We start from the raw sequence: 23,576 nt of genomic DNA on the forward strand, positions 1-23,576 counted from the left end.
GAATTCCATAGAGAATGAAAAAATGGAATAGCGTCAGTGAGTAGAAGCTGTAGACAAGAAAATTGATAGTATTTGTGTTGTAAGTATCTTCGATCTGACTTTAAATGTACAAATAGTCAACTGCCGCAAGGGAGTTTAAATATTCATATTTTATGTTTAGAACGTACTTTCAAGTTTTCTAAAGTAATTGATAAAACTACGTAGCTACATTTTTATGATGCAGTTACGTATTGTATTAATGTTACTTGATTTTTATCAACAGTAATCTCACTAGAGGTTTGATTTATCTAGAGAAAATCAAAACTCGAGTAGGATTTAATTGACTATTACACGATTAGAAGAAATTATATAAAGATTAGAAGTAACGAAGTACTCTAATACAATAAAATATTGATTTACGAAAATACTGAACTGTCTTCAAATGTATTACTGTACCATTGTATTCCGCTAGATGGCTATAGTGTGTTATGATTAGCTCACCGCCATCTGGATAGCTGTTTTCTTGTTATCAGCCTAGATCTAGGTTATCAGTCGTGCCAACTATAGAATCTTCATTGAACTCTATGGAGATTACTAGTCAAGAATGCTTTGTTGATTCAATTTCACTTTTATTAAAATAGTTAATTCCACTTCAATTATCCGGATCCCAATAATCAACGTCACTTGACAAATGATTTTCAATAAATCTTAGTATTAAACAATCTTTGGTAGGTGACTATCCATAGTATCACACAGCAGAAGCTATAACATAACCTAAATATAATAAACAAGTGTGTGAAAAGTTATAATTAGGAATGATGGAATAAGAAAAGTTTTAATAAAGGATGATGAAATAAAAAATAAACATGAATAATTTTAAAAGGAACAATTATTGAAAGCACAATTTTCAAATTTGAATGTTTTAGTGGTTGGTGGTTCAGTTGATGTTACAGTGGACGTGTGCGTAAAAGTGGAACTGGTTGATGTACATGGTGTATTCCTCAACTTACGCAGGATTTCCGAATGGTGCTCTTCATTTATTTGTAAGTAGGGTTTCAGGGAAGATGCATTGCTATGACCAGTGATCTGTATTAATTCTTGTTCTTGAATGCCAATGCGAGTCATATTTGAAACTGCTGTGCATCGACTGGAGTGGTTTGTAATTTTGTGTTTTTTGACGTCCAGACCAGCTTTTTGTGCAGATAACTTAGTCCATTTTGAAATTTCATTTTGCCCAACAGGACAGTTTTTATACCAAACCCCAGAAATGTTATATGTAGGGTTGGGAGTAAGGAAAAAACGATCAGTTTTTAATATTGCACTGGACTTATGTTTCTCTGTTAATAATTTATAAAGTCTTACAGGACATCTGTCTGTGTTTTCCTTATTGGGAATAAGCCACTTCGTGTCTTCTAACTTGTGGTCACCACCTTGACAAGTTTTTGAAAATATAGAGTTGTAAATGATTCTTCCTGATGGAGTGCCATCGTTTTTCAGTTCTTCCTGGAAATGATGTGTAAGACACTTCACCGCTTCTCCTCCACGCAAAGCCAATTCCAGTGACGCAATGTGAAAAAATTTCATTTCCAAACCCAGTGGAGTATTTTCGTCACAAGTTTCTACAATAGAATTATATTCATCACTTTTTAGTGCTACAGCACTTTTCTTTCTTTTTTCTGGTAGGTTCTGAAGCTGTTTTCTTTTGGTATTTCTGGCATCTCTGGCACACTTAAATTCTAAGTCAGAAAATGGGTTGAACTTACGTTTATATCGTTCATAGTAATTTTCTTGCAGAATTTTTGCTGTAACATTCCATATGGTTTTTACAGAGTATTCTTTATACTCTTGTCAGTCTCCCTTTCGCATATTGATGGCCCATTCTTTCATAATTGTAGCGATCTGTTCAACTGGAGTGTCACCTAACAGTTTATGTTCCCGCTCAATACAAAATTGATTAAACTGGCTCCAAATACTGTTTCTGTTTCTCTTTGTGTTGTTTGGTGTCGTTCTGTCTATCATTTGATCTATTTCACTAATGTTAGCTTCACCAAAACGTTTGAACGGAGTCGCCATTTTCAGTTGACTGTCTATGCTATAAACAAATGGCGATCACAAAGCATGTTTCATAGTACTGTAGAGAATTTGCAGTTTGAAATGTTGGCAAATAAAGAAACAAATGCTAGGGACGCGATAAAATTAAACAAATGCTAGGGACGCGATAAAATTAAACAAATGCTAGGGACGCGATAAAATTGTGCGATAAGCAGCCATGATTGGTTGAAAGACGTCCTTTTGTACCGTTTCATTGGTCAACAGTAGTATGACGTAGTAAGAGTGTAATAGTCAGTATAAAAATCACAAATCTTTACTTTTTCCGAGAATATTAATTTCAAAACTCTTTCGCTTAAACATCATCTTCCTCTTGTTTTTATTAATTCTGTAACTGAAACTTCATTCTATACCTACTATGTTGGCTGCGTTTTTGTAATAGGATTTGAACTTTAATGTTGCGACTGTGTTCTTCCCACGTGTTCGTCTGTGTATTCGGTTTTCAAAAAATTAAATTTCTTTGCTTGTGTTCCCATTTTCTCAGGAACAATTGAAAGTAGGCAGTTTAAATGTCACCGTTTTTTATCATGCTACTTGATGTCAGTAATGTAGTAATTAACGTACTAATAGAAATTATAGATCAGAAACTTCTGTATGAGTCAAAAGTTTTTCAAATAGTAATACAAGGGAAATAGGTTAATTCGACATTTGATAATATTCTATGCCACATCAATAAATTTAAGAATGCAGTTATATTGTCAGACTCAAAGCAGCTATTCTATCAATAGTCTCTAACACACACCTTCATCTCAAACAGCAGAAATAACTAAAATGCTCTCTCAATTAATATCACTCAATAAAAGAATTGTATTCCAATGGATACCATCCCATTGTGGAATCCTGGGATATGAGAATGCGGATGCTTTAGCAAAGAAGGGCAGCACTGCTACTTACAGACCTGTTACTAAATCTACGTATTACTCTGTGAAAAGATTTATTAAATCTACATACTTAGACTTCAACAAACAAAATTTGATAACACAAGCTCAAGGGAAAAAATGGAACTCTCTGCATCATAATCCACAGTTAATTCCCGATTTACCACGCAAATCGTCTGTAGCTGCATTTAGATTGGCAACAGGCCTTGATTGTTTGGCTAAACACCTGCATAGAATTGGAATATATCAGTCCCCTAACTGCCCATTGTGCAACTCAAACCAAGAAATGGATTCGGAACACCTCGAAATCTGTGTTTCATTAGATGGCCATGGTAATATCTTTGAAAAATACTGGAGTGCAAGAGGTCAAAAGTATTTATTGTCAACCGCCTGGCATTAGAAAACAAAAACAACATTTGATAATTGAATAAATGTCTATTTCCCTAGTAATTACTTTTGAAACTAATGTTGATAATTGACATTGCGTTCCAATTTACGAATCTTAGGCCTACATTTTTGGAAAACTCAATAATACTTTCGTAAATGTCGGTCAAAGCGTGTAGATTTTTATAGAGAAAAAACACGCACGCACACACATACAAATGTTCTGTATTAAGGGAAGGCATAGGTGAAATTACTAAATCTTATAGTTTTCAATCTGTTGAGCTGAAATTTTTATCACATGCTACTTTTATATGTCAGTTACATTGTGCAAAATCTCTTTTATCTAGCTTTGATGGTTTTGGAGATATTGTAATTGTAATCAATTTAATTAATTAATATATAAATGGTTCCACACGTCGAAAATTAAAGAAAATCACGTTGAAAAAAATTCCTGCCATTTATTTCATCTTAATAAGGAAATATGTCATATGTCATTCCATAATGACACGCGTAACATTTTTTAAGTACCTAACTATGATCTTCAAAGGATATTTAATTAAATACTTAGTAGGCCTAATTCATGAAAAAGACATTACTGTCTTTTAACATAAGTATTCCTAAATGTAAACAAAAATTCTTAATGAAAAGGAATAATTAATAATGCAAAAAATATTAAATATTGTATAGTGTGACATACGAACATTTTCTTGCCACTAGATTTATTACCAAAATGGAAAATGTTCATATTATTGTGCCAAATGACGTAAATGCATTCTGTTGATTTCCAAACAATTAAGATACTTGTGTAGTACATATAACTGCTAAATCACGAACTTTAATAGTACATTATGCAACGAGCCTATAATGAAGGTAATTAAGAAGTGAGTATGGATATTTATGAAACGAGTGCAAGCGAGTTTCATAATTTTCATACGAGTTCTTAATTACCATTATAGGCGAGTTTCATACGACTTTTTATGCTCGACCATATTTCTAACTTGATTTTATTAACTTTTGAGCAATGTCCCATATGTTGTGAAATGTGCGCAGACGCGAAAGTATTGATTTTTTCCGAGGAACAGATGTCCACATTGACCTTGCTAGGCCATAAGAACCTACAGAGATAACACTGAAATTAAATTAGACATTGAAAAACGAGATGACAAATTGAATTTATTTGAATATTATTTACAATTAACGCTAATTATTATAGTAACGGAACATAACCTTCTGCGACAGTATTGGATTTCCAGCCTCCGTGACTTTTCGCTAATTCTCTTTCGATTGCATATCCGAAAATAATCGATACTTGCGGTTTTATAACGGTAGAAAGCTGACCTGTCATTGGCTGAACAGTTGTAACCTGAGTCGTCATTGGCTGAAAGACCTGACCTTTATTGAGTAGGTGTACTTTAATGACATGCATTAAAGGTCTGCTACCAGTTGTATAATTACTACATTTCAGCATGGTCGAGCATAAAAAAAATTAACAGTGCCATTAAAAAACAAAATATTGCAAATGTGTTGTGACATACGAACATTTCTGTCATGTTGGTTACTAATTGTTTTAAATGCACTATAAATACATCACTTCTTGTGGAAGACTTATACACTATGCCTACAGTTCTTATTATACAAAACAACACTAGATTACACTAAAATACACTTTTAAATTGAAATATCCACGGTTGTTTACAACCATATGTGGTGATATTTCCTGTGTAATGTCATGTGACGAATATACCAATATGTCAACCATTTGTAGTACTTCCCTTCCTTGGACATCACAGACACTTTCAATTCTTCGCCACTGCAAGATTTTGTAACTTCTTATGTAGCCTATATTTGACGGCTATTTTTACTTGGTCATTTAATGACACTGTATCAATCACTAGGTTATTTAGTGTCAATGGGATTGGTGATAGCAAAATGGTATTTGACGAGATGAGGCCGAGAATTCGCCATTAGATTACCTGACATTCGCATTATGGTTGGAGAAAACCTCGGAAAAACCCAACCAAGTAATCAGCCCAACTTTAATTCTTGAAAATACTATCAAAAAATGTTCAAAATGTATTAATATTTATATCAATAGAAAAACTAATATAGATTTAAAATGGCCTAACTTTTAGAATTGCTAAATGATACCTACGGTAAATTAATTAATGTTATTAAATAAAACGATTTTAAATTAATATCAGAAATTTAGTACCATTTTTACCTAATGTGCAAATAATTACACCAATTTATTTATACACAGGCCTAGTATGGTGGCTACCTGTTTACGATATAAATGTACTGCTTAAGCTTGTTTTTAATATGAAATAAATTAACATAAACCAATTTTTTAAGTTTTTAATTCAAGGAATTAAAAAAAATAATAAATATTTTATACGAACTTTAGGCATAAATTGTCTTATGCTAATTTTAGGCCTACACACTATATTTTTACAACAGTTATTGTTTAGTCTGTCCAAAGACAGATGTGAACCTCACAAGTGATACCAAGAAGGCATCACTTATGAGGCAACTAGGCCAGGAGATAATGGGATAGCGTGGCCAGTTCCTTTCCCCCTTATAACAGTGTTATGGAACACATATTTTCAAGAGTGTTTAACTTACAGTTTATGTACATTGAAAAAAAAGCACACACAATTATCTAAATCAACAATAAGTATTTGAAATTCCACTACTAATTATGTTTAGACGTAAAGACTTCCAATAACAACAAAATTTGTAACTGGATTTTAGGATAAACTTTAGTGACACACGAACATAACATTTTTGTCATTGTGTTCCGTGTGTCACGTGTTTTTCTTGTAGAATACGTACATAAGTCAAAATGTTGTCCATATAAGAAGTTGATTGTTATGTGATGTTTCTCACTTTTACATTTATAAAACATGAAAAAATTAAATGGTTTTGAAGAAATATAAACAAATGTCCATTTGAGCGTGACACACGAACTCTCAACCTTTCCTTGTAATAATTGCAATCAAGCACGAAATAATCATTGTATTATGGTTTCTGTGCATTATAATTATTAACAAAGGTCCTCACTTCATTATTAATTGCATTTAACATACAGAAGTAATGTTTTATTTGCCTTAAATATGCATTCAAATATGTGATTTCTAGTAGATAATTTCACGCTCTTAAACCACAGATTTCTTGGTGCTTTTTCTCCCACATACGTGTTGTTACACAATGAGTGTTTTCAGATTCAAAAAATTCGGATCATAACGAAAAAAATGACATATAACAAGCAGAGATTCGTGAGATTTTTATTTTTCGTGAAAATGTCGCATTTTTGTGGAATGACACTCAAACATAATTTTATTCTGGTATCCTTGGTCTTTGAGAATCGCATTTTTGTCACATTTTTGCCAAAATTTCACCTATGCCTTCCCTTAAGATTTATCGTATTACTTCCATTTTTGTCCATGGATGGGGAGGTAATTACAAATAATTCTCTCCATTTCGTATTGATTTTTATACCATTTTGTAAAGTTTCGTTTTATTTTCCGACAATCTTATACAAATATAATTATTGCTCCTTTCCAGTGCTTAATATTTTCATTACTCACGACACTAACGTTCCTTTGTTGGTTATAGTGATCGCATAAGTTGACTAAGAATTTCGTAAGGGTAGATTTTACATGGAAATAGAGTAGAATGCAACCTATTATTATTTTTCAGCCCTCGGCCCACAAGCGCGTAAGAACTCTGCTACTTAAAACTTATTTGCGTGGGAGACGGCAAGAAACAAAATAATAATGAGTAATAATTTAAAAGTATATATCTTTATCTCATCGATTCAAAATTATATATCATAAAAATTTCAGTAATAGAAATATTTATGTACTACATATTATGTGGTAAAAATGAAGTTATGTTGTATATATTCAGTGCAGTTGTATTCAAAATAAAGCATTATTGAAACCATCAATGACGTTATGTTTTATCAAACTCTCAACTGTAACATTCTACAGTTTAAGATAGCCCTAAAGTAGGATTTATTTTTTTCATATCTTTAAACGTCATGCATGCAGTGACCGCCACGTCCCAAAAGAAGAAATAAAAATTGATATAATACGTTTTGTTATTTTCGTTGCTTTGAATATATGTTAGTTTTATAGTTTAAACATTATGTTATTCTGTGTTGCAATACAGCTATGATCATCCATGAATTAAATTTATATTAATTGAGAATCTTTTTAATACGAGAAAACAGAAACAAGTGAGTAACATTCCTTTCTTTTAAGAACCATCCCCTCTGGTGTTTATTACTCGTATTTGCCCATATACAGTCTCTTGCCTTTAATTTATTAGCTTTAATTACACTTTTAGGGAATTTTAAAGTAAATGTAAAATATTTTTGGTCATTTTTCTCGGTCATTTCTAGGTCGTCAACATCCGTCCCTTCCTTATTACTAGGGCTCGGGTTTCTTTGACGTGTCATATTTTATCCTGATCTCTTTTTACAAACCTAAGTTACATTAAACACATTTCTAGCATTTCTGAACAGGTTTATTATTGGTTATATAAATGCATTTTTTTCCATTTTATCATTGTCATAAATGTCCGCCATGTTAGCTCTGTGGTCACGTGTCTGCCTTCAGACTATCCGACCTGGGTTCGATTCCCGGTGAGATCAGAAATTTTCATGTAAAATTTCTACCTTGGGTCTAGAAGAGATGGCGGTGCACAACTTCCAATCACTAAATTGTCCACCAATATGCCTTGGTTAAATCTCAAATCTCTCCACAGTGCATATGAAGAGAAAGCATGTGTCACTGTTGATAGTGATTCGTCTGTCGGACGGGAAAGTTTAGCCTGGCAGCTCCCTTGGTGCTATTCGACAGGAATACGCTATGTGCCAGCAAGGGATTTCACCTTCTCCCTTCCTCACCCATTCCCTACACTACACTTACACATACACTCACTCTAGTACACCACATAACTCTTCAGAAATACTCATCATGTACAGTATGTCCCGCCGAAGTGGTGTGCAAATTGAAAATGGGTCACAGTGCAACCATCTGTCCGCAGTGTGTGGAACCCGAATCACGTAAGTGAAAGGATAGGCATTAGACACATACACACCCGCCCATTTCTATACTAGTTCCACAGCTTAAAGCTTCAATGTTAATGTAAGATGTGGGTTTCCTTCCCACTGGTAAGAATGGGAAATATGAGTTGATGCAATATAAAATAAAATTCACAAGATCAACACGTTATATACAATCCTTTCAGCCTCATCCTATAGGAACCATGCTCACTTGTATCCACATCTTTAAGCTTAGATGTTAACGTAAGATGTATGGGATGAATTTTTGCTGCGTGGTTTCCTGACAGCTGCTAAAATAAAGAAATGTTAGTAAATTGGACTATATGGGTTAATGCGATATAAAATAAGATTTACAAAATGCAAGATATTCTATACCAGTGGTCGTCAGCACTCGCTGAAATGTGCAATGGGTACGCAGTGCCGTCCTGTGCGCACTGTCGTGCAACAGGGAGAGATAGAGAGCATACCCGCTAGCAGCTACGAGAGCACTATAGTGCACTGCGTTTTCCGCGGGTAAGAGAGGCTAGCCCCAGAGTGCTCTGTGCTGACGACCCTTGTTCTATACAGTCACTTTCCGTATTATCCTATAGGAACCACGCCCACTTGTTGACCAGTTAATACATGGCGGATATAGGTTCAAATGTTTCAAAGATGGTGGTGCGATCGCCAATCTATATTCTTACTTCTAACTCGTTGGACGTGACGTAATACAATATAGTCATGTGGGTTTTCGGCTTTGCGGGCGCTGTTAATCTCGCTTTCTCGATTATTGTTCATCTATACTAGAAATGTATGCTTTCCGCCGACTATTTCCAGATAATTAGGCAACAATATAATTTCTTGGCATATATGAATACCGTCCACACCTGTGGAGTAACGGTCAGCGCGTCTGGCCGCGAAACCAGGTGGCCCGGGTTCGAATCCTGGTCGGGGCAAGTTACCTGGTTGAGGTTTTTTCCGGGGTTTTCCCTCAACCCAATATGAGCAAATGCTGGGTAACTTTCGGTGTTGGACCCCGGACTCATTTCACCGCCATTATCACCTTCATTTCATTCAGACGCTAAATAACCTAGATGTTGATACAGCGTCGTAAAATAACCCAATAAAAAAAAAAATATATATGAATACCTTCTAATAAGTATGGTAGAGTAGAAACATCTTTCAAGTTGACAAAAAAAAAGACTCTTCTTCAATTGATAGGGCCTATTTGCACATCATGTTTCAGAAATCAAGTTAATTCTGCCTCTAATACATTCAATGAAATACCTACTGGATTTTATAAGTTTGTACGATAATATGCAGAACAGAATGGAAGTAAAGCAATAGAAATTACGGGTGAATTCAGATAAAATCATTTCGTAGTATTCTAAGATGATATGCTGTTTTTTGTTCTGTGTGTTAGCAGCTATCTGATTGCGTAACTATCAGAGAGCGAAGTGAGTTTTTTAATTTTCATTTCAGATTATAGAGTAGACGTCAGTGGCCGATCGTACCTGAAAATAATGGAATGCTACAAAATATTGGGAGAACTTTAGTATACGGATACCTCAGTAACAATTATCTTGAAATACTAAAAAGAGCAGATTTGTCTGTGTTTGTCGAATTAACATCATAATATTTCCGAAAAGGCATTTTTCAGTGCCAATAGCTAATTTATTTTGTGTGCACAAGATTGGAATTTGGAGTAAGAGGGAAAGGAAGGCATCCGTGTTCTGAAATGTATCCTCTTTTATCTTTGACACCTGTCGTAGAGCATGAATTACCGCTACTGAATAATGGGTAAGGGAAGCAGAACATATTATCCTGTCACTGTTCTCATGAATTTTCTAGTGTACATATAGTTTTTATCATTCTTTGCTTTCTGCACAATATTGAGATCTGGTATTGGCTGCCCTGGATATTTAATTATAATTGTATCTTCTAATCATAGGCGGAGAGAGAATCGTTTCTTTGGGGGGGGGGGCAATCAAAGCCATAGTATCCCCATATAACGGGGTTATGGGGGACATCATTTACCTCCTCCCCCCCATCATAGCTTGACCGTGGTACAGTATAATATATCGGAATATGATCATTTAATAAAGGTATTTTCGGGGGGCATGTTTCTTACAGTGTTACAATAATACTGGAAAGCTTGCCTATTTAGTATTGCAAGAGGCGGTGAAAAGTGGCTTGTGCTGCTATCTAGCGGCTTGGATTGTTTATACACTTCTTGCAGCGTGCTAGGTTATGTGAGGAAAAACGGAGAGTTGTTCATTTGATGTCAATAAAAAATGCAAATCAATAGTTTTATTTAGTCACAAGGTTCACAACATTTTAAATTAATAAGACGTTACAAAGTTATTGGAACAGAAATGAAATGAAACAATTCTCGTATTTTCAAATGTAAGTATGATTTAGTTGTGCATGAATTTAGAAACTTTCATAGATTGTGTATTTCGTTTCTTAGCTAATGGTTATCCATTTTATTTTTGATGTAACAATTTATTTTCACACTGAAATATTTGTCAGTGAAGATACCGGCACAGTCGCTGCTTTAGGGATGAAGCCTGTATCTTGTAAGTTATCTTTTACATCAAGCAGATGCGATTTTAAAATTTCTGCAGGCATTGCATCTTTTGATAGAAAATAACATACGTAGTTTCCTTTAAAATTTTGCACATTCCTCGAATAATGAAAACCAGTGCTTGGTTTGCAAATGGCACTTCTAAAATTTTTACGTCAGTTGAAGTTTGTTGATTATGCCTATCTATACCTAATTCAATGAATCCCTCAAAGTGTCTGCTTTAGCATTGTAAGTTATATTTTCCTTCAAATACATTTTATCGTCAACAATAATAGTTACAACCTTTTCATTCAATGGTACAATGTCGTATTTTATTTTTAATAATTGATTGTAAAATGGCGCGACTTATACCGGGCCTATACCAAATTCATAAAGTCAATTTTTGAGAGATCTAACTGTTGGTAAACATAATTTTCTTCTTAGAAATCTTTCGCCCTGAGGTGAACATAAATGGAATGTTGCGGCAAAACTTTTATCGCAACTGGAATATCGTTTCCCCATTTCCTTCTTTTTATGCACACTTGTGACTAATGAATACATCATCTTGAACAATTTTAATTAAATTAACATTTGGACTTGCTGTGTTTAGAGCTGTCATTTCCGCTTGAGCCAGTTTTTATCTTTTAGGATTTCTTGCATCGTAAAAAAATGATCTTAATTTAGTGAAATATTAATGCCTTTAAAATATAGGACTAGGCAAATTATTTGTCCGAATAACTACCTGAATCACCTATTATGAAAAAAACATGAGTCCCTTTCTTCACAAAATCAACAATTCACATTTCGTATGTTATGGATCCCATGACACACTATTTGGATAAAAAAGTAAAGACTTTCAATTTTTTATACAGAGAAACTATAAAGAAATTGTGTTTTATATGAACAATGTAAAGTAGATTTATACAGTTTAGTAACTGTTTCAGTTAACATAGAGAATATGTCACTGCTAATGCACTATCTAATTACACGATGGAGGAGTATCGTCTGTCATTTCTGTCTAATATCAGAAAACCCGCAGCTTCCTCGATGCAAGATCTAATATGTTTATTTGGGACCTTCGCGATTCTTTTATTGTGCTTTGATTTTGACTCATATTTTCGGAAGAAGGAGCTGTTAAATTCAGTGAAGGAATAACTATTATCTTCAGTCTGTTATTAAAAACAGAGTATTAAAAATTAACAGTCCTATAACTGATTTGAAACTTCGGTATACTTTTCCAATTTATTACACTCTGTTTTTACTTATCCCTAATGTTTCGAATTATGGTTATTGAAATCCGATAATCAAAAGTGATCTGAATATATTTTGTAATTTTTGTACATAATAGGCTATGCTCCCTCCCTCTAATTTTAAACGTTTCGTCTACAACTGTTGACAGTGTTTTTAGTTAGTACTCGCATTTTGCTTATGATAGTTTGTGTTTTGTTTTTTAAAGAAGTTTATATAATGACGCAAATAGCGATAGTAGCTGACGCGCCCTATTAAATCTCATTAACTAATGTCTGTCTGCGTTTATTTACCTGTATGAGCATGGCACACCTAAAAGACAAAAGCAAATAACTGTAGTAGCCTACTGGTAGTAGAAGCAGTAGTAATAATAAAATATAATAATAATAGTAATAATAATATTAATAATAATAATAATCATCATCATCATCATCTTGTAATAGAAAAGTAATATTCTGCTGGTGTTTACATGACTACTCCCAATCTCTATCTTTTGGAAATCTGAAGAAAGGTCTAGCATATTTTGCTAGGCATAGTTTTTAAAAAACATAGAACAAACATTTCCATATTTAACTGATATTGTGTAGGCTACAACTATAATGAGAATAATCCTTAGGACATCATGAGTTTGTTGAAGAACAAAGCTCATATCAGAGTTTTACGCGCTATTCGTCACGTCATCCTCGCTGCCTACAATCCCTGCCGCTAGATAGCACTGGCGAGTCATTCGCCACTTTTACCGTGAACTTTCCAGTATTTTACACCCATATTCGCGATGTTTCGGACCGAGTTGTATAGGGTTTGAACTGTAGATCTACTACAAATTATAATAGGGCATAATTTAATCAATATTCCGAAATTAAAGGACGAGGAAACTAAGCAACATTATCAGGTCGAAATTTCAAATAGGTTTGCTGTATTAGCGAGTTCCGACGATGTTGAGGAAGAGTTAAATGTGAATAGCATGTGGGAAAATATCCGAGATAATATCAAAATTGCAGCTGAACAAATCATAGGTTATTATGAAACTAAGAAAAAGAAACCGTGGTTTGATGAATATTGTTGCATGGTAGTAGAAAGAAGGAAACAGGCAAAATTTAAATTCTTACAGGACCCAGTTGAGGTGAATAGAGATAATTATTTCAATATGAGACGGGAAGCAAAACGTACACTTAGGAATAAAAAGAGAGAATACTTGAAGGAAAAATTGAATGAGGTAGAAACAAATAGTAAAAATAAAAACATTAGAGATTTATATAAGGGCATAAAGGAATTCAAGAATGGATATCAGGCAAGGGTAAACGTGATCAAGGATGAGAATGGTGACTTGCTTGCAGACACTCATTCAATCCTGAACAGATGGAAAAACTATTTTGGACAACTACAATATACATAGGCCAAATAGAAATGATCAGGACGAAATTGAAATACAAACTGCTGAGCCATTTATACCCGAACCCACACTTTCTGAAGTCGAAATTGCGATAGAAAATCTGAAAAATTATAAGTCGATCAAATTCCAGCAGAATTAATACAAGAGGGTGGAAGCGCATTATCTAACGAAATTTATAAGCTTGTACTTGCTATATGGGAAAAGGAAATTGTACCAGAACAATGGAAGGAGACCATTATCGTACCTATCTTTAAGAAGGGGGACAAGACTAGCTGTAGTAACTTTCGAGGAATATCACTTTTGTTGACGTACAAAATTTTGTCCAATATTCTTTTGAGAAGATTAACTCGTACGTAGATGAAATTATTGAGGATCATCAATGTGATTTTAGGCGTAATAGATCAACTATTGACCAGATATTTTGTATTCGACAGATAATGGAGAAAAAATGGGAGTATAAGGGTACAGTACATCAGTTATTCATAGATTTTAAAAAGGCATATGACTCGGTTAAGAGAGAAGTTTTATATGATATTTTTATTGAATTTGGTATTCCCAAGAAACTAGTTCGATTAATTAAAATGTGTCTCAGTGAAACGTACCGCAGAGTTCATATAGGTCAGTTTCTGTCAGATGCGTTTCCAATTCACTGTGGGCTAAAGCAAGGAGATGCACTATCACCTTTACTTTTTAACTTTGCTCTAGAGTATGCCATTAGGAAAGTCCAGGATAACAGAGAGGGTTTGGAATTGAACGGGTTACATCAGCTGCTTGTCTATGCAGATGACGTGAATATGTTAGGAGAAAATCACAAACGATTAGGGAAAACACGGGAATTTTACTGGAAGCAAGTAAAGAGATAGGTTTGGAAGTAAATCCCGAAAAGACAAAGTATATGATTATGTCTCGTGACCAGAATATTGTACGAAATGGAAATATAAAAATTGGAAATTTATCTTTTGAAGAGGTGGAGAAGTTGAAATATCTTGGAGCAACAGTAAGAAATATAAATGATACTCGGGAGGAAATTAAACACAGAATAAATATGGGAAATGTCTGTTATTATTCGGTTGAGAAACTTTTATCATCCAGACTGCTCTCGAAAAATCTGAAAGTTAGAATTTATAAAACAGTTATATTACCGGTTGTTCTGTATGGTTGTGAAACTTGGACTCTCACTTTGAGAGAGGAACATAGGTTAAGAGTGTTTGAGAATAAGGTGCTTAGGAAAATATTTGGGGCTAAGAGGGATGAAGTTACAGGAGAATGGAGAAAGGTACACAACACAGAACTGCACGCATTGTATTCTTCACCTGACATAATTAGGAACATTAAATCCAGACGTTTGAGATGGGCAGGGCATGTAGCACGTACAGTATGTGCGAATCCAGAAATGCATATAGAGTGTTAGTTGGGAGGCCGGAGGGAAAAAGACCTTTAGGGAGGCCGAGACGTAGATGGAAAGATAATATTAAAATGGATTTAAGGGAGGTGGGATATGATAGAGAATGGATTAATTTTGCTCAGGATAGGGACCAATGGCGGGCTTATGTGAGGGCGGCACTGAGCCTCCAGGTTTCTTAAAAGGCAGTAAGTAAGTACGGTAAGTATAATTTAAAACAATCCCTCTCTTTTTTTAGTTTATATTACATGTCTAAGAACAATATGTGTAGACAAGGTCAGATAAGCCAAGAACAATTACAAAGAAACTATACGAACAAAAAATTCTTCATCGCATATACTGTACATCAGCATTTCTCAAACGTTTTTGAAGTGGGGACCACTTTTTTAAGTCAGAACAGTTCCACGGACCACCTTACTCTTGTTCCCTTCGAAAGCAAATTTATCATTTTTGTAGCATATTTTAATACCAGTATACTTATATTTTAAGACGGAATTAATTAATTATAATACTTTTCTAATTATATTTTTTGTAGCCAATCACAAGTAACTTATAACAAATTCTGTGCATTGTTGATTCATCGCTTGCTTGTTAGCTGTTTGAAATCCTTCTTATGTGGTACACACAGCAGTTTTCCATGTCTCTGTTAACTACTGCCTATTATAAATACTGGAAAACTGGCTTCGATCCGGATATTTGAAAAGAAAGGAACATGCTGATACTATTGATTTAGGCAGTGCTAATAGTTCAGAAGCTGAATGTGAAGAAATATAGTATTATCAGTTAGAGTGCCATTAAAGAAATATCTAGTCCTAGTGGTAGCTATTCAAAGAAAAAATAATTTCGTAAATATGACTTGGTACTTGAATTTACTTGGTGTGGCAATGAGAGTGAACTAAAACCTCGGTGCGTTGTTTGTTACGAAGTGCTTTCGAACGAGTGTATGAAATTCGAGAAATTGAAATGGCACTTAGAGACAAAACACGCAAGTGTAAAAAGTAAACCTGTCGGATTTTAAAATAGGCAGAGTCTAAAATTTCTTATATCATCATCTGGAAGAACAAATAAAAAAATTAATGCAGAAACATACCTGATTTACAACAAGTAAAGATGCAATTTGGCACGTTCTATTATTGGTGTACGACGTACTGTACGTTCCCCATTTCAATGTGCATAATGGGTGTCGGCAAAACTATTAAGAAAGTCAATACATGAAAAGGTTCGGTACTTTGGTCCTCTGTTATGAATTCGGGTGGTCTCTGGCTGGGATACAGGCGTGGCGCCAGAAATTTCATGAAATATCAGTACTGGGAGAAAAAGTGAAAGGCGATTACCGTGTGTCATTTCCAAACTCAGAGATTTTCAGCTATAGTGTGATACGCAATTCCTTTGAATTTTATTTTTTCTTACGTCTTTTTTGAAGGATCACAAGGGCAGAACTCGAAGACCACAAGTGATCCACGGTCCATAGTTTGAGAAATGCTGGCTTTAGGGAATCTTTACTCAGAGGAAATCTGAAGTACAGGGACATCACTTTATTTTTACCAACATTTTTAACATTAACTTGGCTATACTCGGAAACACTGTTACCCCCTTCCATTACAGGAGTTTGGTGTTACTAGTGCAATATGTGAACAAATCATTTTACTAGCTATAGGAGGAGAGTAAAGTAATGTATCCATTTATGTTATAGAGAAATGCGATATTACGATTTTCAGTTTGTTTATTACTTTTAAGGTATTTTATCAAAATACAGTAGAGTAGTAACAGTTTTTTTTCACAAACTCAACTCTTCAGGCAGTTGTATTCAATATATAATGGCTACTTTATTCAGCATATTACCGTACTTTGGGTAACTCTAATTTCACTTCTGCTCAGTCCACACAGATAAAGTTATTCAGTCATGCTACACACCGTACCTGTGCGAAATAAGCAGGGGCAGGTGTTTATGGAGATTACGAAAATCACGACATAATAAATATACAATAGATTTTTACTAATCTTTACGAATTAAGTGATTCTGATTAATAATATGCGGATAAAATAATCACGACAAATCGCGAAATAGAGTTCTAATTGCGAAATATGAACACATTCGCGAATTATTATTATTGTGTCGTTTTACAGCGAATTTCATATTCTGAGTTCTTTTTTCGGACTATTTTTTCTTTTGAATTTGTTATAATATCGAAGTAGGCTACATTGCATGGTATTCCAGGCGTTCTGATTACATTAGTGAACAAAAAAGACTGAGAATTCAACATTTCACTAATAATTTGAAAGTGTTAATTTGAGGGCTGCAAGTTTTTTTTTTTTTTTTTTGTGTTTAATGCATGTGTGTTACATACAGTCTCAATTCAACAAATATTGTCTATTGGCCATACCGCACCTTTACCAGAATCCAACGAACCTTTAATATTAATTATTTGGAAAGTAATATTCATACTGAGTTAATACTCCAATTTCAAAATAATTGTATTTTTCAAAATTTCCATTAATATCCGCCAAGAGTACAAATCAATCTCCAACAATCTCCGCCGACACCAATATTAAAAAACAGAAATGATAAAGTTAATCTCCATAAATACCTGCCCCTGGAAATAAGCTTCAATAATATAGGCTCCTTCTTCTATAGAAAACGCAACCATATTTCTGAAACACACTATACTCTGTACTGTTTACTTCACTGCTAGCAGACTTCGAATGCAACAGCGGTCGTAAGTTTGTGTGGCTGACGGGAGCAGGAGCATTAGTGAAAGGGGTGGGAGTCAAGTACATTCAGAAACGCAGGTACAATAAAAATGCAAGTAAAAATAAAGTGATGTCCCTGTACAATAGTTTATCTTCTGTAACATAATACGGAATAGAAATTAAAGATTAACTAATCAGTGAAATGTAACATTCCTTCCTTCTTTATCTTTACATCCGTGTGCATTGCTGCAATTAAAAGCAGCACTCAAACGAACATACTTATTCAGCTTAACCAAACAAATGGCCGCCCATCGGCTGTTCAATTTGGGAGCATAACATATCGCCAGTGAGTAGTCTAGCACAATAATAAGCACGGTGTTGTGTGGAAAAGCATGACAAAATATTACGGTTGGGCAAGGTGAAGTGCTGTTCTGCGCATGAGCAGACACTACTAGCCGTGCTGAATTGGGAATCAGCACGTTGGAAACGTTTGAGAGAAAGGATGGATTCCATTGAGTCTGTAACACTAAATTATCAAAAATAGTGAACGATTATAGCACTAAGTAGAATTTGTATTGTGTGTGAGTTGTTTTAAATACCATTTCGACGATAATTTTATGGTGTGCTGCAGTGCGTTAGTACGTAGGGAGCGCCGTCACCGGTAGACGTAGATTTCTGTGTTGGCGGTCATTCAAGTTGTATTCAGCCTCACCACCTGCGAAGGTAGACTGCCAGCAGTACTTGTACAGACCTCAATGAGCGATGGTTCTGAGCTCGTTTCCTGGAAATACAGTCGAAGGTGAAAGAACAATTAAAAACTATTGTAATTAGCTAGGATTTTGGAGACAAAACATTTCTAAAAATAATTACTTTTTAGACAGTCATTTCATAATGACAACTTTTCGATCCCCATTTTAGTATCGAAAGTCACTGATTTCCGCATCCATAAATTAGCGTGCTTAGAAGTAAATTTCCGTGCCTGAAAGTACTTTTAAACACGCTAATTAGAAATACTGAAAACATAAATTCCTACTATTTATTTATTATAAAAATATCCACAACACAATTATTTAAATCGGTAATTACAACATTTGGAGATTTCATACCTACCTTATTCTCTTACGAATCACTCATTTTCGTTCTATATTAAGTATTAAATTACATAATTCTGATTGTTGTCTTATACAGTGTAATTGTCCGGTCCGATTATTAAAGAGTCCTCTGAAGTTAAGTATTTAGGCATAATTTTCGATAATCATTTAAAATGGAACCAACACATTAATTACCTTTGTAATAAATTACGCAAAATAGTATATTATTTTGTTTTATTGAGGAATTACTTGTCAATAAGTTTATTACGCACAATATATTTAACTTCATTTCAATGGGTAATTATGTATGGAATTATAGGATGGGGTAGCTCATTTAAATCCAATTTTAATCCACTTTATTTATTACAGAAGAAAATAATTAAAATATGTCTTCATAAACCTATTGATTTTCCATCTCAAAATTTGTTTTTAAACTTTAATGTACTTAACGTAAGACAAATTTATTATATTGTATTAATAAAATTCATACATAAAAATCGAAATAATTTTGAATTGTATTCTCATAGTTATGAAACAAAAGGAATGATTTATTTAAGATTGTTTGAACCAAAATGCAACACTGTTACAGTATTTAATCATAGTAGTAATTTAGGCCCAAGAATATATAACAAATTTATATTTAAAATATCCTAATCTGGTCAATTCTAATAGTTCTAGTATTAAATTAAATAAGTTATGTATGGAGTTTATAAAAATTTAAAACTTGTAAATTTAAATTTATATAATTTATTGCATAGTAGACATATGACAAATTGTATTGTATTAATTTCAATTCAGGAATCCGACCCTGAGCACGAGTTCTCCTCTATCAGGGGCGAGCTAAAATTTTTATCTGTATATATTATATATTATGTTATAATTATTAGCAAAATAATAAATAAATGAATAAAATAAATAAATAAGTATATAAATAAATAAATAAATAAATAAATATTACAAATTACGTGACAAGCAGAAAACAACTTCCTAATAACCAGCAAAACAATCACGATGGTCTACTATGAATACATACCCGAAGCCTGTGAAATCTCTCTCTTTCCATGCGAATGTAATACTCTTTCGTTTTTAACATCAGAAGTTCGCCATTGCGAGAGAACCAATCAATAATTTTATTCTCTTTCAAATATACCTAAATACATCAGGGATTCTCGGGCGACTATCTATAAAATCTTGTATGAAACACATGCAAAACTAGCGTTTTAAGCACTTGCCGTGTTGTCCACCTCCCCTTCGTGTAGGGAACAATCTTTATTTCTAGTGCTTAAAACGTTCTTATTTCGCAACTTGTTGCATAAATAGCTATTTTAATGTACTGAAGAACATGTGATATTTCCATGCAGATATTCTGCGTCATCATACGATGAAAGAGTAATGGAACGGAGAAAAATTCTCTCCGGCGCTGGGATTTCAACCAGGGTTTTCAGCTCTGCGTGCTACGTGATTTAAGACGGCGCTTATTCCGTCGGATCCCGGCCAACAAGTCAATCATAACGAGTGCACCTCAGCACATGTGTGGACTTCAGTCCTGCATTCATAGACATCTATGACTTAGTGCAGAGGGCGGCCACTAGAGGGAACCCAAGAGTTGGAACTTAAACTGAGACAATTCTGTCCGGTGCCGGGGTGGGTATCCGGTGTGGCTTAGTGGATAAAGCATCAGCACGTAGAGTTGAAAATCCGGGTTCAAATCCCGGCGCCGGAGAGAATATTTCTCCGTTCCATTACTCTTTCATCGTATGATATTATTATTATTATTTCTGATACCATTACCTTTTAAACACATTCACAAATATACATTTTGTAAACATGTCTACATTACACTTTTCATTGGCAATAAATAATTTTGCATAGCCTAATGTTGTTACATTTACGGTATAAGAGTAACTATTTTAACACTTTTGTTAATAGTAAATCAGTTTAAGTAATGGCTATTTTGCAACGCTGTTACAAGATGCGTACTTACCTTAGAGCTGAGCACCGCGGGGACAGGGTGTAAGGGCAGTCTCCTCGTGACTGCCATAAGTGCAGCAGGGAAGAGTGTTTCCGTCTGTTGGCAAGTGCTACTGAATTTACTGCGATGTAGCAATTTTTTCTGGAAATGAAATCGATTTCTTATTAAATAAAAAGAACAAATGACGAAGGAATATTCTGCTCCTTTTACCTTAAGGATTTAGTGTGTGAAGTTACAGTTATTGAACACTCTACACATTTTCTTACCACCTTTTACAGTTGAGATGCAGCTCTTTGCTTGTTTCATTTTCTATGAACTGAAACAACCCAGAACTCACCACGAGGAGGTGGCTGCATGTCGAGTTCCGCCCTGCCCAACCCAACCTCCCTTCCATATATGGGCAGTGCGTTATTCTTTGTTAATTTCAAATAATCTTCATTCTCTTCCACTTGAATCAACATTTAGGTTTCCAATTCATATCTTTTCTCAACTTATAAAAGTTAGATTATTAAGATACTCCAGTACAATATAATCAATCAATGCATGTCAGTGCAACGAAATATATGAAGAAATGCTTGATGTCATTCTTTTTGTCTGTTGTAGACTATACATTTTTTTTCTTTTGTAGGACGCTGCATATAGGTCTAGATGTATATACGATAGCAAAAATGTAAGACAACTTTCGGTATGATGGATGAATCGCTCATAGATAAGTTATAATAAATAAATATATTTGTATTTTTTAAACTGTTTTGCTAAAGAAGCAAGCACGAGTCTTGGGAAAAGTGGAAATATAATGTAAGAGGAATTGAAAAAAAAAAAGGTTATGGTGTTAGTGTTGTGGGTACTACTGTAGCCTATATACAAAGTTAAATTTTCCGCGGTTTCGTGAGCGAGTGTGCATAAAGATCGCGTTGTGTGCATTAATTATTTTCTCTACTGTTCTTAGTTATTGCTTTAATTATTAGGACTATTTTAAATAATTAAGAGTAATATTTGTTCATAAAATCAGTGTTCTTTAGGGATTTGGGCTCTTTATAAACAAATTTGTCCGCGTAAAGTAGTTTTCCTTACATGATTCACATTAAAAACTATTTGCTTAGTTGCATGTCACAACAAAGACTCTCGTCAGTCGCAAATATTTCCATGTAGAAACAAAATGTGCAAAAAATTATTTAAAAAATCAGCCTTCCACAATGATGTTACTGACAAATTCGATGACATGAACAGAAGGATTCAACTTGTCTTCAAAATATTGGTACCGGTATGATTATTTATTACCGTTAATTTATATTATTATTATTATTATTATTATTATTATTATTATTATTATTATTGTCATCACCATCAATGTCACGTATTTTAAATATACCGCTATTTAATATACATAAGCCTATACATGTTTTTTGTTATAAAATTAGAAGTCGACCTAACACTGCTTCACGCTCCTACGTCACGAGCAGCCACTTTGCGCTACGTAGATGATGCAAAGGCCTGAATATCTTTATTTGCTCTGATAGCCAGGCTACACAGGGTGTGCTAAGTGCGCGTCTGAATGAGAAGAACGTGATAATGCCGGTGAAATGAGTCCGGAGTCCAGCATTGAAAATTACCCAGCATTTGCTCATATTAGCTTGAAGGAAAACCCCGGAAAAAACCACATCAGGTAACTTTCCCCGACCGGCAATTGAATCCGGGCCACCTGGTTTCGCGACCAGACACGCTAACCTTTACTCCACAGGTGTGGACGCTTTCCTTCATATGCTAGCAATTATTACATTTATATAATATATAATTTTACAGATTTGTTCCGTCTGTCCTAGAGGTGTACATTTTTACTACCGTAATCATTTCTCCTACATCCAAACATGATATTTTCGTTTCCTTTTAAAGTATGGTTCATGTTCTGTGGCATTTCCTATTACATTCTATTGTCACTTTCCACCATTGTTCTTGTTACACATTCAGATCATCAAACAATACAATATCGTCTTCATCATAATAATATCAGGAGTTATTTTCACAGTCTGGTATATTGAGGCAATGGAGATCTCTTTCCATGCAGTTCTCGCTATTTGGCAATATGAATAGCCTAAGGCGACTGCTGGTCTTCTTGTTTTACGACTATCTTCCATCCAGAAGTCACTTGTCCTCTATTTTAGGTCACTTTTTCGTTGCATATCATTGCAGTTTAGTCCCACTTCGGTTTTGTTGCAGGTTTGATAAAGTCTTGTGAGTTTTCTGTTACAGCAGAAGAATCGTAGTTTTTGATTGCAAACATAAAAATTCGAACGATTTTCCAGTGTTAGATGTTGTAACTTTCTTAAATAACTGAAATGATGCAAATTTTCAAAAACGAATATTCTGTAGTCTGTTTTTGTATTTAAAATTCGTACTTTGTTGTAGCATAACAGTTGTTGAATATGCAGACAATAGTAAAATTTATTGTTTGTTTTAGAAATTACGATTCAATCCTTCATTCTGGTGTTGCAATATCAAAGTATTAAGTTTTTTAGCTACGGTGTAAGTCAAGAAATTATCAACTGCTTAATATTTCACCGTTGTATATATTGTGAAGTCTATGTCTCTGTTGAGTACAATTTCAATTCTGTTTCTTATTTCAATTCCCGTTATTATGTTCATATATTTGTTCAGTACGTGTTCACAAATAATGTAGTGTCAAAGCAGGCAATCTTGGCAATAAATTATATAGGCATCATTCCAATGAACACGATGGGAACATTAAAATTATTTTAAATAAATTCACCATTTTGTGTTTGTTTACAAATGAACTGATCTGAATGCCAACTACC

The 23,576-nt window shown here is 34.1% G+C and overlaps 1 protein-coding gene across 13 annotated transcripts in view; it reads left to right on the plus strand.

Annotated features, from left to right (window-relative positions):
- Positions 1-23,576, plus strand: part of LOC138715318 (serine protease gd-like) — a 371,579-nt gene that overhangs the window by 30,925 nt on the left and 317,078 nt on the right. The window contains exon 4 of one of the 13 annotated variants that reach the window (XR_011336240.1): positions 906-1,022. The exons of 11 other annotated variants lie outside the window; for them this stretch is intronic. The gene's annotated coding sequence lies outside the window, so the exon portion shown is untranslated. Of the gene's footprint in view, positions 1-905; positions 5,154-23,576 lie in introns of those variants that run through there. One more of the 13 variants, XR_011336238.1, reaches the window with a different exon arrangement.

This window comes from Periplaneta americana, chromosome 15 (assembly GCF_040183065.1).
Source record: "Periplaneta americana isolate PAMFEO1 chromosome 15, P.americana_PAMFEO1_priV1, whole genome shotgun sequence".
NCBI classification, from domain to species: Eukaryota; Metazoa; Arthropoda; class Insecta; order Blattodea; family Blattidae; genus Periplaneta; species Periplaneta americana.